A 15,415-nucleotide genomic window follows, 5' to 3' on the forward strand; every position below is an offset into this window, starting at 1 on the left:
GTAAAGAAGATGTGGTACATTCTTAAAATGGAATACTACTCAGCCATAAAAAAGAACAAAATAATGCCATTGGCAGCAACATGGATGGACCTAGAGATTATCATACTAAGTGAAGTAAGTCAGACAGAGAAAGACAAATATCATATGTTATCACATATATGTAGAATCTAAAAGAAAATGATACAAATGAACTTATTTACAAAACAGAAACAGACTCACAGACATAGAAACAAACTTATGGTTACCAAAGGGGAAAGTGGGAGGGGAGGGAGGGATAAATTAGGAGCTCAGGATTAGCAGATGCACACTACTATATATAAAATAGATAAACAACAAGGTCCTACTGTACAGCACAGGGAATTATATTCAATATCTTATAATAAGGGAAAAGAAATATATCTGAATCACTTTGTATACACCCGAAACTAACACAACATTGTAAATCAACTACATTTAAAAAAAAAAAAAGAAGACGAAAAAGAAGGGAACAGGAGTGCAGAGGTTGAGCAAGTGGCCATTTTCAAAGATAAGTCAGGATTCTATTCACTGGGAAAACAAGACTTGAAGGAGATGAGTGACTGGGAGGATGTCTGGGGGAAGAATGTTCCAGGCAAAGGAACAACCAGGGCTGAGGCAAGAGCAGCCCTGGCATATCAACAGGAAAAGTGGTGTGGCTGGAGTGAGTTAGGAAGGGGAAAAGTCACAGCACCTGAAGCACCTGAAACAGATTACATCAGACCCCATCACCTCCTCTGAGGACTTTGGCTTTGACGCTGAGAGGAGTGAGGACCCCAGCAGGGTTCCAGGAGAGAAGTGACATGATCTGACTCATGCATCAGAAGGGGCTTTGTGGCTCTTATGGGCAGGGTAGCAAACCCAAAGTCCCCTCTGGTTATTGACAGCTATCCCCTGAGAGCCTATCTTCTTGAAGACATTGTCTCCACCCATGACCTCCATTTACTTACCTCCCATTCATTCCTCCATCTGCCTTCCATAACCACCAATCCTGACAATGATCCTTTAGTGGGAAAATCCAAAGTCAGCCTTTTTATCCTTACTTTCCCCATAATTTTGATGATCTATCTCTCCTCCATGAAACCTTTCCTTCCTCGATTTTCTTAGACACCATTTTCATCTCTTTTCCTTTAATCACCTTCTTTCTCAGCCTGGTTCTCAGAAGTCTAGGCTGCTCTGTTTACTGTATTAGGTCCTCTTCTCATTAGGTACACTTTGGGGGGGGGCAATTCCCTTCTCTTCCAAGAGTTACAATTCCACTGTTATGCTAATGACTGCTAAGTTTTTAATTTCCATCCCCAGTCCTGCTTCTGACCTCCAGACCCATATACACAACTGCTCACTGGACATCTCAACTTGACCGTGGAGGTCCCCAAACTTCTCTTTAGGAGAGGTTTAGAAACAGCACTCTAGTGGGAACGGAAGGACTGGGTAGTATAAAAACTGCCTTTGCACAGCATTGTTTTGACTACAACTGTGTATGTATTAAGAGTTGGGGTAGGGCTTCCCTGGTGGCACAGTGGTTAAGAATCCGCCTGCCGATGCAGGGGACATGAGTTTGAGCCCCGGTCCGGGAAGATCCTGCATGCCACAGAGCAACTAAGCCCATGCACCACAACTACTGAGCCTGCGCTCTAGAGCCCATGAACCACAACTACTGAGCCCGCGTGCCACAACTACTGAAGCCCGTGCGCCTAGAGCCTGTGCTCCACAACAAGAGAAGCCACTGCAATGAGGAGCCCGCGCACCACAGCGAAGAGGAGCCCCGCTCGCCGCAATTAGAGAAAGCCCGCGCACAGCAATGAAGACCCAACGCAGCCTAAATAAATACATAAATTTATTAAAAGAGAAAAAATAGTTGGGGTAGCCAAGTAGAAAGCTAATGGAAGTTAGAAGAAGGCTATGAGCCACTCCAAGCTACTTGTGGGCACCACTGCTGACATTTGGATATCCATATATATTCAAAACTCAGTGCTCACAAATCTTAACCACTCATCCCATGTCCCCCTATCTCAGGGAATAGTACTTCCATCTAACTGGTCATCCAAATCTCAAACTGGGAATCTTCTCTAGTTACTGAGTATAACCTCCTCCACCCCAGCTGTTTCTTCTGGGTCATGAACACTGTGATTAGCCTCAATCCTCCTTGGGACCCTGGTCACTCAACCCAGCCTTCAGGCTCCAAGGACTTGGCTTCATGTCCTGCCCTCTCAGCAACTAGCTGGGGTCCTGCTCCAAATCACAAAATTATCCTGACTCTCCATGATGCCTCTCATACAATCTCAAGTGTTATCACTGCCCAGAAAATCCTGCTTCTGTGTCTTGCTCATGAGATCAAATCTTCTTGGACACTGACTCCTGTCTAGAGCAAGCCTCCTTCTCCAGACACTGTCAGATGGGCTGCTGACCACTCCCTTCGAGGGTCAGCTCTGCACACATGTAAACTCCAAGCCGCTGTCTCTTCCCTATGACTTCCTCCGAAGTCTTAGCACGTGCCTCACCCCAGCCAGCTTCTCAATTAGGCCAGTTTGTGTTAGTCAGGGGAGGACAGACTATTTGTAGCAGAACAGTCCAGAGGAAAGTGTAACACAACAAAGGCTTAATTCTCGTTCATGCCAGACTCAGAAGTGTGTCAGGGAGTTCTGCACAGTGGTCTTTCAGATGGCAAATCAAGAACCCAAGCTGCTTCCCCTTTGCTGCTCCATCATCTCCAGCATGGGTTCTCTAAAATTGCCAAAGCAGGAAAGGTGAAAGCAGAGAGAACATGTACCTTCTTGTAACTGCCTCAGACCAGAATTGAAATGACACTCCTATTTACATTCTGTTGGTAAGAATTAGCCATATAATCTCACCTATCTGCCTCAGGACTGGGAAATAAAGCAGACATGGGTGTTTGGTGAGCACTGATTAATATTATTTCATAAATGTTTATTTCAGGAAGCTAAACATATCTTTAGGGTCTGAAAGAGCTAAAAAATATTGTTTTTAGATAAAAATACAAGAAGCTTAGGTTGATCTAAGAGTCATACCCATCTGCATCTAACAGGGGAGTAAACAGAGGGCTGACTTGAGGGCACCTCTGCGTGGGTTCAGGCTTGGCAATCACGTAGGATGCTGACCCATGTAGAGAGAGTCGGCTTTGGTAGATGTTTGCTGATGGTGGCTTGTTTATATTTAGGGTGAGACAGTAATTGATGGCTGTCTGACAAACTGGCAGAAACCATACAGACATTCAGAAAAGTTCATTACAAAACACACACTTAAATACACCAAGATTCCTTGGACTTCTTCCGGCCTGCAATATAATTAAATAAAGCTTTATCTGACCATTTTACTTGTATGCATTAGGGACCCCGACCAGGGCTCTCTGCTTCCCAGGACTTTACTAGGCTCTTATCTCTTTGTGCTAATTGAGTTTCCTCATAGGGCCACATGGACAGCAGCTAGAAAAAGATGGGAGGTCAGATCTGAGATGCTATGGGATGGTTCTGGGTTCCTAAATGTCTCTGCCTGACCTCAGATCTTTGGGCCTCAGATTCATAAATGGAGGTTTGAAAATCTTATATGTTCCTACTAAGTGATCTTATCCATGCACAGAGTAAAAACCATCAAAGGCTCCTTAGGGCCAGATGAATGAGAGGAACAGCCCAGGTGTTAAGCACACACACCACCCAACTCTACTTGATTATAGTCAACAGCAGTGATTCTCAAAGGTAAGCAGGCATCATCATCACGTGAGGGCTTGTTAGAGTGCAGATTTCTGGGCCCAGCCCCAGACTGTCTAACAAGTTCCCAGGCACTACTAAGGCTGCTGGCTCAAGACCACACTTTGAGAACCACTGGTTAAGAGGAAGATGGGCTCACTGTGTTACTAGATCTTCTACTTTCCCAAGAGAAACCAGAAATCTGGATTTATATATGAAATCTTACAATTTTTAAAATCTTGGCAGCAAATTCAAAATTATTTTTAAAACACTCTCTGAGCCAGTCTTTGAGCTAGATTTTTCCCTTAATCTGCCAGTTCACAACTCTACCATAAGCCTTGACCAAGGAATCACACACACACACACACACACACACACACGCACACACACGCACACACCTACACACCTGTGTATGCCAAGATGGCACTTCTACCAGGTATCCTACTTTGACCCCTGTCCCCCTAGGAGCTACATTTGCCTCGACACAGATCACAATCCTTATAATTATTTTACTTTTGACATTCCCAAAATAAGTATCACAAACCCTTGTCAATGTTGCCAAGGAACACACACTTGAAAGACATAGATTTTATTTGGACCCATGTTTAGAAACATGAACTGTAAACATTTCCACCTAAAACATCCTATATTCATGTTTCTATATGCACTAGTTTCTGTGTAATTTCACAGGCATTTACTGGGCACCCTTATGTGTGAGATACTGTGTCAGGTATTGATGGTGCAGAGGTAGCCAGCCTATGTCAGCTCTGTCCAGTTCTGGGTTCCATGGCATCTAGATTTGGAAAGAGGGGAGGGCAAGCAGCAGACATGACTCCAGCCTTCGTTTGTTTTATACACACTGGGTTCCATTAAAGAGTTTATTTGAAGAAATGTCCTCAGCATAAAAATTTTGACCGTTCATTTAAACAGTGAGTAAGCAAATTCAATACTTTTAATTCCTTCTCTTAGATGGATCCAAACTCTCCAGGCCATTTAGTCTCCTTAATATGACTTAGATTTTGAAGGACAAACCATGCAAAATAATTATTTCTAATATGGGAAAACCTGGGTTATAATTCTGACTATTCTAACCAGACTATATCAAAATATGATAGAATTATTTTTATTCCATTTGGAAGACAGAGAACACAAAATTATGGTAGGCGCTTCCAGCTTGATGCCATCATACGACATACAGTTACACTTGTTCTGGACAGGAAGTTCAAATAGGTAGTGACTGTAATATATATTTCAGAGTGCTTGCTTCCGGCCTCCTCAATTCTATTCCTGAGCCGAACTTAAGGGAAAATTTTGCCATGATAAACATCCAAGGACACATTGTGGCAACATGTGAAAGTGTCTAAATGAGTAGAAATGCTGTCTTGTCTTTTAAAAAGGGCATTTGATCAACTCAGTCTGAATCATAGAGTCCTAAATTACATTACTCTTTTTTCATCAATTAAAATATGTAATTTCTGGGTAATGGTCCCTCTTATCTATGCTTTCCTCTAGACAGATAAAACTACAGAGACACAACAAAGGGATGGATCTGATGGTATGAAGTTCACATTCACAAAAATGTGTTTTTATTGCCTCTGCCTGGACATTTCTATGCCCTCCTTTAGGCAGAGAAATCTTCCCTCCTTTGTAGAAACGCTTCTGTTGAAGTGACAAAAGAACCAGAAGCGAGACCTTTGAAGCCCTAGAGTCAAGTGTAAAGGAGTGAGAATGAGGTCAGCAAGGGTAGAGATTAGAGCCCCTCTGGGAACAGATGAGCCTTTATTATTCAATATCCTGTCCCTGGAGACCAGCCTTTTATGGCGCTGGGACCATCTCTCCCTGCAGCCCTCCTGCCCTGGTTGGGGTGAGAGACCCCCAAGCCTGTGTGTTAGTCGGTGTGCCCCTAACTGCAAGAAGAACCAAAAGTATGGAAAAAGGCCTTGGTGATGCCCCACTTGGAGGAAGGAAGTCCCCTAAGGTTTGGAAGACATAACATATGTGCCACTGTGACTGTTCTGATTGTATCCCATTTGGAGGGGAAGGAAAAAACATCTCTTGCCATCAGAGGATGTCCAGGAAGAAAAATCATAATTTGTAATGAATCTTTAACCTATTTAAAGTAATTAAAGATTGACTCCATGTGTGAGAGGGAGTCTTTGTCTCTTTACTCTCCTAATTAGTCCCTCTTCTCCTCTGCCGTTTTGATCACTGCGGTGCTCTGATGCCTCCTAGAATTTGCTTCCCTGCAATGATGAAAGGGTGTTGCTTTTGGCACACCTCCAGTTGTCTCCTTGCTTCAATCAGTTCCTGCTTTTCCCCTCCAAACCCCATCCCCATCTCTTCTGTCTGGCGAGCCAGCTCACACCTCCCCCCACATGCCGGTTAAACCTCCACCTTTTTAGACACAGTAGAGTCCACTTAGCACAAGATCCTGATGACCATTTGGAGCCAAGAACTTAAACAAACATTAAGAAAATGTCAATTTCAAAATTTCAAGATGTAAAAAGCACACAAACCCCTTTGCCTCAGTAATCCCACTCCTAAGAACTTAGCAGTTGTTCAGAGATGTATGTGTGACACATTGTAGCATGTTTGCGATATCAAAAGTGGAAACAGTTGAAACACCCATCACTCTAGATAAACTCTGCTCTCATCACACACTGTACAGACCTTAAAAAGATGGGGCAGCTCTTATGAAATGATTTGGAATGATCTCCAGGACACGTGGTAAAGGGAAAAAAGCAAGGTGCAGAACACTATGTAAATAATCATAAATATGAAAAAATAAAAGATGTATCTACACATATATATGCATAGACCACCTCAGTAAGGATACAAAAGAAAACTGATAAAAGGGTTCTCCTCTGGGACATGGAATTGAGGGGCAAGGAAAAGTGGGAGGGAGACTTCTGTTTTGCCTTCTTAACTATTTGAATTTTGGAACCATGTGTGAATCACATACACAAAAGCAAATAACTTAATTGACAATTAATTCATATGCATGGCCCAAGATGGCCAACAGGGAGCAGCCTCATAATGAAGGCTTTCCCACTGTGGTAGAGCCCTGATATGGCTCTGTGAGTCTAATTATCTGGACTACACTTCAATGTTTCTGATAAAATCCTTCAAGGGACTCCAACAGTGAATACTGAGTTTGGATATCCTAAACACAATGCTAAGAGTACAAAATGAAGATCTCCATCTGTGTTTGCTAAAAGACAGCCTGAGATAGAATGTTGATGCTTTATTTGAAAGGTGACATCCCAGGATGGGAAGAGTGATGAAAAGGGGTGTGAGGCAGGGATCTCTGGATGCAATCCCAGACAGTACATTACCACGTGAGCCACAGCTCAAGACAAGCCTTGAAAGAGACACTGCTGGGTGCCCGGAAGATAAGGGACCTATTCGGACAGGCTTTGCAGAGAAACCATTCTCAGTAAGCCCATCAGACGGAGGGAAGAAGGGGAATTCATCTGCTCACCTCCCTCCTGCCTCCCTCTCTGTTGCATGAGTTTGCTCCACGGAGAGACAACACCCCTGCACTTCTGGGAGCATCATCCGGCTCCTTCAGCAACTGCTCTGGAAGTCAGATCAAGCACGGCATTTCACTGGAGCCCAGAAGTGGTGGAAGGAGTGAGAAAGTCTGGCTGGCAGCTCTTGGTCTCAGGCATCAGCACCACAGGGACCCATAATGGAGTCTGGGGGCTGTGGCAGCAGAGCAAGTGAGTTGGGGGCCAGATGGCAGCTTAGCCCAAAGAATCTGATGAGGAATGTAAGGTGCATCTGCTACAGTGAGTAGAAAACTCTTTTTGCCCTCAAAGAATTTTGCAGAAGGAGAGAAGCTGACACTCCCCTACAAGTGAAAGTGTAAAGTGCTTTCAAAGAGAAATGCTCTGTGCCTTAGACTGTTAGGGCTGCCGTAACAAAATACCACAGACTGGGTGGCTTATAAACATTGAAAATGTATTTCTCACAGTTCCAGAGGCTGAAAGTCCAAAATCAAGGTACCAGCATGGTGGGGTGAGGACCCTCTTCCTGGTATCAGAGTTCTTGTTGTGTCCTCACATGGTGGAGGGGGCTAGGAAGGTTTCTGGAGCCTCTTTTATAAGGGCACAAATCCCATTCATGACTTAAGACCCTCCCAGAGGCCACACCTACTCATACCTACCATCACCTTTGGGGGTTAGGATTTCAACATATGAGTTTGGGGGACACAAACATTCAGCCCATAGCACACTGTATGTTAGCTTTCACTACATAACAAGCCACTCTGAAAAATAGGGGCTGAAAGCAAGAACCGTTTAATTATTGCTCACAAGTCTGAGTGTTGATGGGGGCTGGATGAACTTCCATGTATGGAGGTGGGAAGGCTGTCAGTGTGTGCTAGCTGTCAACTGAGGTCTCTCTTATCCTCCAGGAGGCTAGCCCTGGCTTCTTCACACAGTGGAGGTTACAAAGCTCCCAAGGGTAGCAAGACAGGGCAAGGCCCATTGTGCAAGCACTTTTCAAGTCTTTCCTTGTATCACATTTGCCACTGTCCCATTGATGAAAACAAGTCATGTGGCCAAGACCAGGTTCAAGGAATGGGAAGATAAAATCCACCTCTTGATAGGAAAAGTGGGAAGTTATATTGCAAAAGGATATGCATCCAGGGATGGGAAGAATTTGGGTCCATTTTGCAATCAACCGCAATCTGCCAAGTACTCTGGCAATGAGGACTGTTCCCTTCATCATTGCCTTTCCTAAACAGGGCTGAAGAAAGTCATTTCCTGATCACCTTTATCACTGGAAGGTCAATTTCCTATTTTTCCTAAGTGACTATTTTGGATGTTTTCACAAAGAGGCAGAAATCCTAAAGATAGCAGGCAGCTCTCTCCTTCTTCACAAGACCTTGATAATTCACAATTCAGTCATTCAACCAGATGTTCAGAACACATGACCTCATGTTGAACTCCTTAGTCATAAAGAGTTTACAGGATGATTATTTACATCAGTATGATTAGTTATGCTCATTCTTACTGATGGAATAACTAACATTCTGGCAATTTGCACAGAATTTTATGAGAAGTCTATTGTAGTCAGCCTCAAATGACTAAAATGCCATAGATACAAAGAACACTGTTCCTCTCCTCTCTGTTAAGAGAAAATGAGAATCTTTCACTGTGCAAAAGCTAGGCAAAGACCTTGAAGTTGACCATCACCTTGAGAAGATTTGGTGTGATTGACACTCTGAGAAGCCTCTCCTTCTAGGCACTAATTTCTCTTCAATCCAAGTAAACTGGCTCAAGCGCTCAAGCCACAGCTTCGTGATTTGAGCATTCCTCAGTATAGTTCACTGAATCACTGAAGATACTGCCTCGTTCTTAACCATCCTATTACTCTTTTTTTTTTTTTACATCTTTATTGGAGTATAATTGCTTTACAATGGTGTGTTAGTTTCTGCTTTATAACAAAGTGAATCAGTGATACATACACATATGTTCCCATATCTCTTCTCTCTTGCGTCCATCATATTACTCTTAATTATTTTTAATTGAGCAATTTATTAAATAAGTATTTTAAATAATTATTTTTCATTGATTGCTACAACTAAAATGATATAAAATTTAAAACACTATTTGATGACCATTTGTAGGTATAATTCATTATCTAAATAATGATGCTCTTCAATTTTGAGCTACCTCCTAGGCACCTAGATGATCTGCATAGTCACCATGATGGAATGCGGGTGGAGGAGAGAGGGGACTAAATACAGATTCCCTTCGTTCCAATCATTCTGATTCAGAAGATGTGGGATGAGGACAGATACACAATCTTAACAACCATCACAGGAGATTCTAACATCCACTAAAATTGGAAAAACACTACCTAGGGTTTGTTAATGGCTCTAGTGAGTGTCAAATTTTTAGGGAAAGTTTACATCAAAAGTTATTTATATATAAAATAGGTAAACAACAAGGACCCAACGATACTGTATAGCACAGGGAACTATATTCAATATTTTGTAGTAACCTATAATGGAAAAGAATCTGAAAAAGAATATATATATATATATATATATATATATATATATATAACTGAATAACTTTGCTGCACACCTGAATCTAATACAACATTGTAAATCAACCATAGTTCAATCAAAAGAAAAAGGAAAAAAAAAAAAGCTCTTGCAATTGTCTTCCACATAGACTGTGGTTTCTTTTGCAAGATAAATTTCTTTTATATATATATTCTTTTTCATATTTTTTCCACTATGGTTTATCACAGGATATTGAATATAGTTCCCTGTGCTATACAGTGGAACCTTGCTGTTTATCCATTCTTGCATCTGCTAATCCCAAACTCCCAATCCATTCCCCCCCTGCCCACCCTCCCCCTTGACACAAGTCTGTTCTCTATATCTGTGAACCTGTTTCTGTTTCACAGATAAGTTCATTTGTGCCATATTTTAGATTCCACATATAAGTGATATCATATGGTATTTGTCTTTCTCTGTCTGGCTTACTTCGCTTAGTATGATCATCTCTAGGTGCATCCATGTTGCTGTAAATGGTATTATTTCATTCTTTTTTATGGCTGAGTAATAGTCCACTGTATATACACCACATCTTCTTTATCCATTCATCTGTCAATGGACATTTAGGTTGTTGCCATGTGCAAGATAAATTTCTAACTGACTGCTAAAAAATTATCAAGTTATTGGAGGAAGGAGTCCAGCTGTATTTCCAAGTTTCCTTGTTTCTCTTTTCCCTCCTAATCTTAGCAGGAAGAAGAGAAAAGAAGAGTAGAGAGGAAGGGAGAGGGGAGGGGAGAAGAGGAGAGAGAGGGGAGAATATGTTTTGTCAAGCATAAATTATCTACCCCTCTCTGGACTTTGTTTCTGATCAATTGCTTAATCTCTGTTCAGTAGGTCTCCTAACAACTACATGCAGTTTCTCTTTATACAGATGGTCACAAGCTTAAGTCAGGGGCTGTCAAATCCAGTTGTGAACCATAATTACCTGGGATCTCACCTCAAACAGACTGTTCTTAAGCTCAAGCATGTATATTTTTATAAATTTCCCAAGTTATTAAAAAATGTAATCAGATTTGGCAACATTCTTAAATCCAACCCAGTTCCAAAAACTTAATGTTAAATATTACATGTAATGAGTTCATAACAAGGTGATTTTTCCAGTAAGATGTTTGGCTCCTATAAGCACTCCAGAATCCAGACATAGAAAGTTATATCAAACCAAGGTTATACAGCCTGAGATTTCAAATTAATTTCTTATACATTCTTCACAAGTTAAATCTACATTCCATCAGGAGTAAGAAACAGAAGGGAAACATTATTTTCGAGGACTCTATCCTTAACAATAACATTTTCTTCTACCTTCTTGTGGTATCAAGTATGTTCATGGATTTTGGAATAGAACCACCTGGATTCAAATCCCTACTCTCCCATTTACTTTGTCAATTATATGGGCAAAGTATTCAAATTCTCTCAGCCCATTTCCTTATCCATAACACACAGATTTTAATATCAAAACCTGTTAGGAATCCTTTGGTTGTCAGATTGAGAAAACCAAATTCAACTTAAATGATTAACGTAAGTTATTGGGTGAAAACACCAAAAGTAGAGTAGGCTTTAGCTGAGGCTTAATCTAGCTGCTCAGTGAAATCGACAGAGTTCTAATTTCTTCCAGTTTTTCTTTACTGCCTTCTTTGGTGCTACTTTTACCCAAGGCTGACTCCCCTCAGCAGCTTCCATGCTTCCACATTCATATTTAACACAAAAAGAATGTCTCTCCAGACATTTCCGCAGAACATCCAGGATCCCTCTGTAAATTTCTCCTGCGATCTAATTTGTCCAAACTAGGTCACATGATCATCCTTAACTAATCACTGCAGCTGGGATTTGTTGATTGGCTTCAGTCTACAAGGGCTTATCCTGGAGATGGGGATGGGATCTGTGTCCCCCAAAGCACTGGGGATATCCTTGGGGAAGAAATGAAAATCTGGGTACTATTATCAACAGAAAGGGAGAGAGAATCTGGGTGCCCTAAATTAAAAAACATTCACTACCTTTCTACATAGGCATTTGTGAGGATTACAGAAAGTAATCTACCTAAAACATTAGTGGCTGGCACATGGTAATCAGTAAAAGTTTACTATGATTATTACTATTCTTATTACTACTGTCAGCATCAATTAATGCGCCCAATGCATGGCAATGTTATTAAGGCCTGAATATCACCCAGAGAATATGGACATCTGCTTCTCATTTGTGGAAATGATGGAGGGGGACTTCATGCTTAAATCTCATTGAAGCATGCTTTTCTTAACCACATGTGGTTAAGCGTAATTGTTGAGCATGACAAAGCACGAAAGTTCTGGGAAACACTGACCACTTGTCCGTGTTCATAAAGCTATGTTTCACCACCAGAAAGGATGCCTTTATCCCTGCTCTGGACATCCCCTTGTAGAATTCCATCTAAGATCCCATTCTATTACTGCCATGAAAACGGGACCTGCACACAGAGGCCCATGTTGACTTTCACATCCTGTAGGCAAAGAATGTGAAAAACTGATCCGATTTAGTCACAACTCTAACCTTTGAAATGCACTGCCTTTGCTAGCCATTCCCTTGCCTTGTGTTTTTACACCATAATAAAGGAGGTGGAGGTATGAGTTGGTGAAGTGAGAAGAGTGAGGAGGAAATTTGGACAAGTTGTAACCATCCATGCCCAAACATTCTGTGTAGGCAGGCTGGCCCATTTAAACCAAAACAAATCTAAAACTGTCCTGAATTAGAAAAGAGCAAGGGTTCCCATGGATTGCTCAGGTACTCTGCTCCAGCCAGTGTGGACTTGTTTCTTTCTACTAAAGCATAGAAGAGGCATAACTAAGGGGCCAAGTGTGAGTTACATTCCTCTGCAACAACCAGGGCCCCACCTACATCCTCCAGTGGTCATTTGCTTGGGTTGAGGAAGAGAGTACCTAAGAGGAAATAATCCCTGCCTATTGCTGGCACCCCCCAAAGCCTTGCCATGTGGTTTCTACAAAAATCCTTTCATCCCTCTGTGCCTTTGTCCTGTCAGCCATGAATAAGGCACCCTTCTCACAGTAGAAATTATTTCCAAATAGAACATTCTACACCAGCGCTTCTTGATTGAGTGTGTACCACTAGAACCCAGGAGAGGGCTTTAAAATTTTAGATGCTGGGGCCACACCCCACAACTACTAAATCAGAATTTGTAAGGGAGAAACATGTATATATATGTATATGACGCGTATATATATATATATATATATATATATATATATATATATGACCTTTAAAGGCATTCTTATAAATATATCCTCAGTTTAAATATAAATCACTATAAAAGTAATGTAACGGGCCCAAGTATTATAAACATGCGTGTTCCGTAAAAGAGAAATTCTATACATTTCTTATTTGACTCCCATTAAAAAAGAACTAGTCTGCTTTTAAATTCTTTTACTTTATTGTATCCCTAAAATGGCTAATAATAAATTGATTCCATAAATGGAGAATTCCAGAATTAAATCCTATGTAAAAAGATAAAGGCACAGGAAAGATGTACCTTATTTACGTGTTGCCTAAGGTTATATGCCTGTCAAAGAGGAGATATCCCTTTACAAATAAAAACAAAGAAAACAATAAGTAGGATATGTTGGCTCTTATTAGACTAAATACAATTAAGAGCAGGCTTTAAAAAAATCATACTCTTTTCATTAGAGAGAGAAAGCTTCAGACCAAAGAAAGAAAAAGGAAAAGGAAAACAGGAGCATTAATCCTGACCTCCTAATTTAATTCAGATATATAGTAATCCAGAGGGGACTGTATTTTAAAAATTAGCTACAGTGTGTGAAGTGCACTAATTCCATTTTATAAAAGTTTTATTTGAATTACAATGAAAAGGAAACCAAAAAAAGGGTGGGAAGGAAATTTTTGCTAATATTAATTAATTAATGATACGCTAAATTTTAGAGAGAGGGTAGGCATAAATGTGTAAATGATCATTTCTTGACTCTTATTGGTAACTGTGTACATGAAAATTCTATCTTTTGGTGTGGTCTACATTATACACCCCAGTTTTTGCAAGCAAATTAGAAACAGATAAGGCACAAAAATCAAATGACTACAGGTTAATCTATTTTGATGTGAGCTCTTACAAAGAATAAGTGGACCATTTTCCCAAAAGATGTTCTTGATGTGTAAGACCCCACTAAGCCTCTCCTGTTCCAATCAGAAGGCAAGTCCTAGAAAAGAATGGAGATAATATTACCTTCCCCCATTCACGTTATCAGTTAAAGAAAAGCAGCAAAAGTGAATTCAACATATTGCAAACATTTATCACCCCACACGGGTGTGACTATGCACTCTTCTACTTGAAGAAGAGTTGACTAATCACTGTGTTTTATCATTCAGGCTATGACTATCTTTACCCAGCAGGGACGTCACAGAAAAGGAGCCAGCATGAAAGAGACAAGACAACTGAGGAAGAATGCAGAAAAAAATGTGACATTCCTGGAACAAAGAAGAGGACAGGATTAGAGAAATCTAATTAGAACATGCGGTCAGCATTTCCCTAAGTGTGTTCTCTGGAATGCTTGTCCCAGGAGAAGCTCAACCAGTAATAGGTTCCATGGCCAAATGGGTTGGAGAAACCTTGCATTATCTCTCCCCCACTTTCCTTGGAGATTCACAAGAAGATGATATTCTTGGTTTAAGCCAAGTGACTCACAAATTTATTCAGCTGTGGAACTTTTTAGACCTCCTGGCACCCACAAATAGTCCACGGAGCTAGTGTTCTGTAGAACACACAATAACCACTAAAGCCGCCAACATAAGACTGGTGCTTTAAGGTAGCCCAGGAAAGGAACAATGCTTCAGAGGTCAGCTGAAAATAGGGATTTTCATGGTTTTCCATTTCTGTGGCAGACAATGGCATGTGTATGGAAGGAAAGGGGCAAGGCCATGTTCTCAAATGAAAGTCCACACATGAAATGAGTGTCATTGAAAAATTCAAGAATTCTCAATTTGAATTCAACTAAAAGAAGAAAAGATGCTAAAGGCACATCACCCCCCCTCTACTTTAAAAGATGAAATATATTTGGACTGTATTTCACTATCACTGTGGAGGAGGAAAAGAATGTGCACACACCAGAAATGTTAGAGTACTAACGTATGTTAGCATCTCTGATGTTCCAGGCTTTTGGTTGTTCCTTCTGTGTGGCTAAACTCATAGTCATCATAACAATTTTAGTAAGTGAACATTATTATCCCTATTCAGACTTCAAAGAGAGTAGGTGAACTTTCACTACTTTGTGAAGTATTATGGAAAGGTGAAAAAATATGGGCAAGAAAGAAGCAGAAAAATAGGAAGGAAAATTCCTAACTTTGCATAAAGAGGGATGCAGAGAGGCATTATCCACTCTGGGAAGGAGCAAGGTTGCAGAGTTATGAAGAAGGCATGCTAATAGCCCACCACAGCAAGGGGTTTTGCAATGCACTGGTGTATCACCACTCAACCTAAGTAACCCGTACATGGAAGATGCTGCATGATGAGTTAATTCCCAGGGCCTTCTTGCAGTATCACCATCAAGTCTGTTTTACTGGTCAGTCAGTCAAAGCAAGAGGAAGGGAAGAAAGGTCGGGACTTCCCTGAACTCATAACAAGTCAAGG

The sequence above is a fragment of the Orcinus orca genome, chromosome 5 (assembly GCF_937001465.1).
Source record: "Orcinus orca chromosome 5, mOrcOrc1.1, whole genome shotgun sequence".
Classification (NCBI taxonomy): domain Eukaryota; kingdom Metazoa; phylum Chordata; class Mammalia; order Artiodactyla; family Delphinidae; genus Orcinus; species Orcinus orca.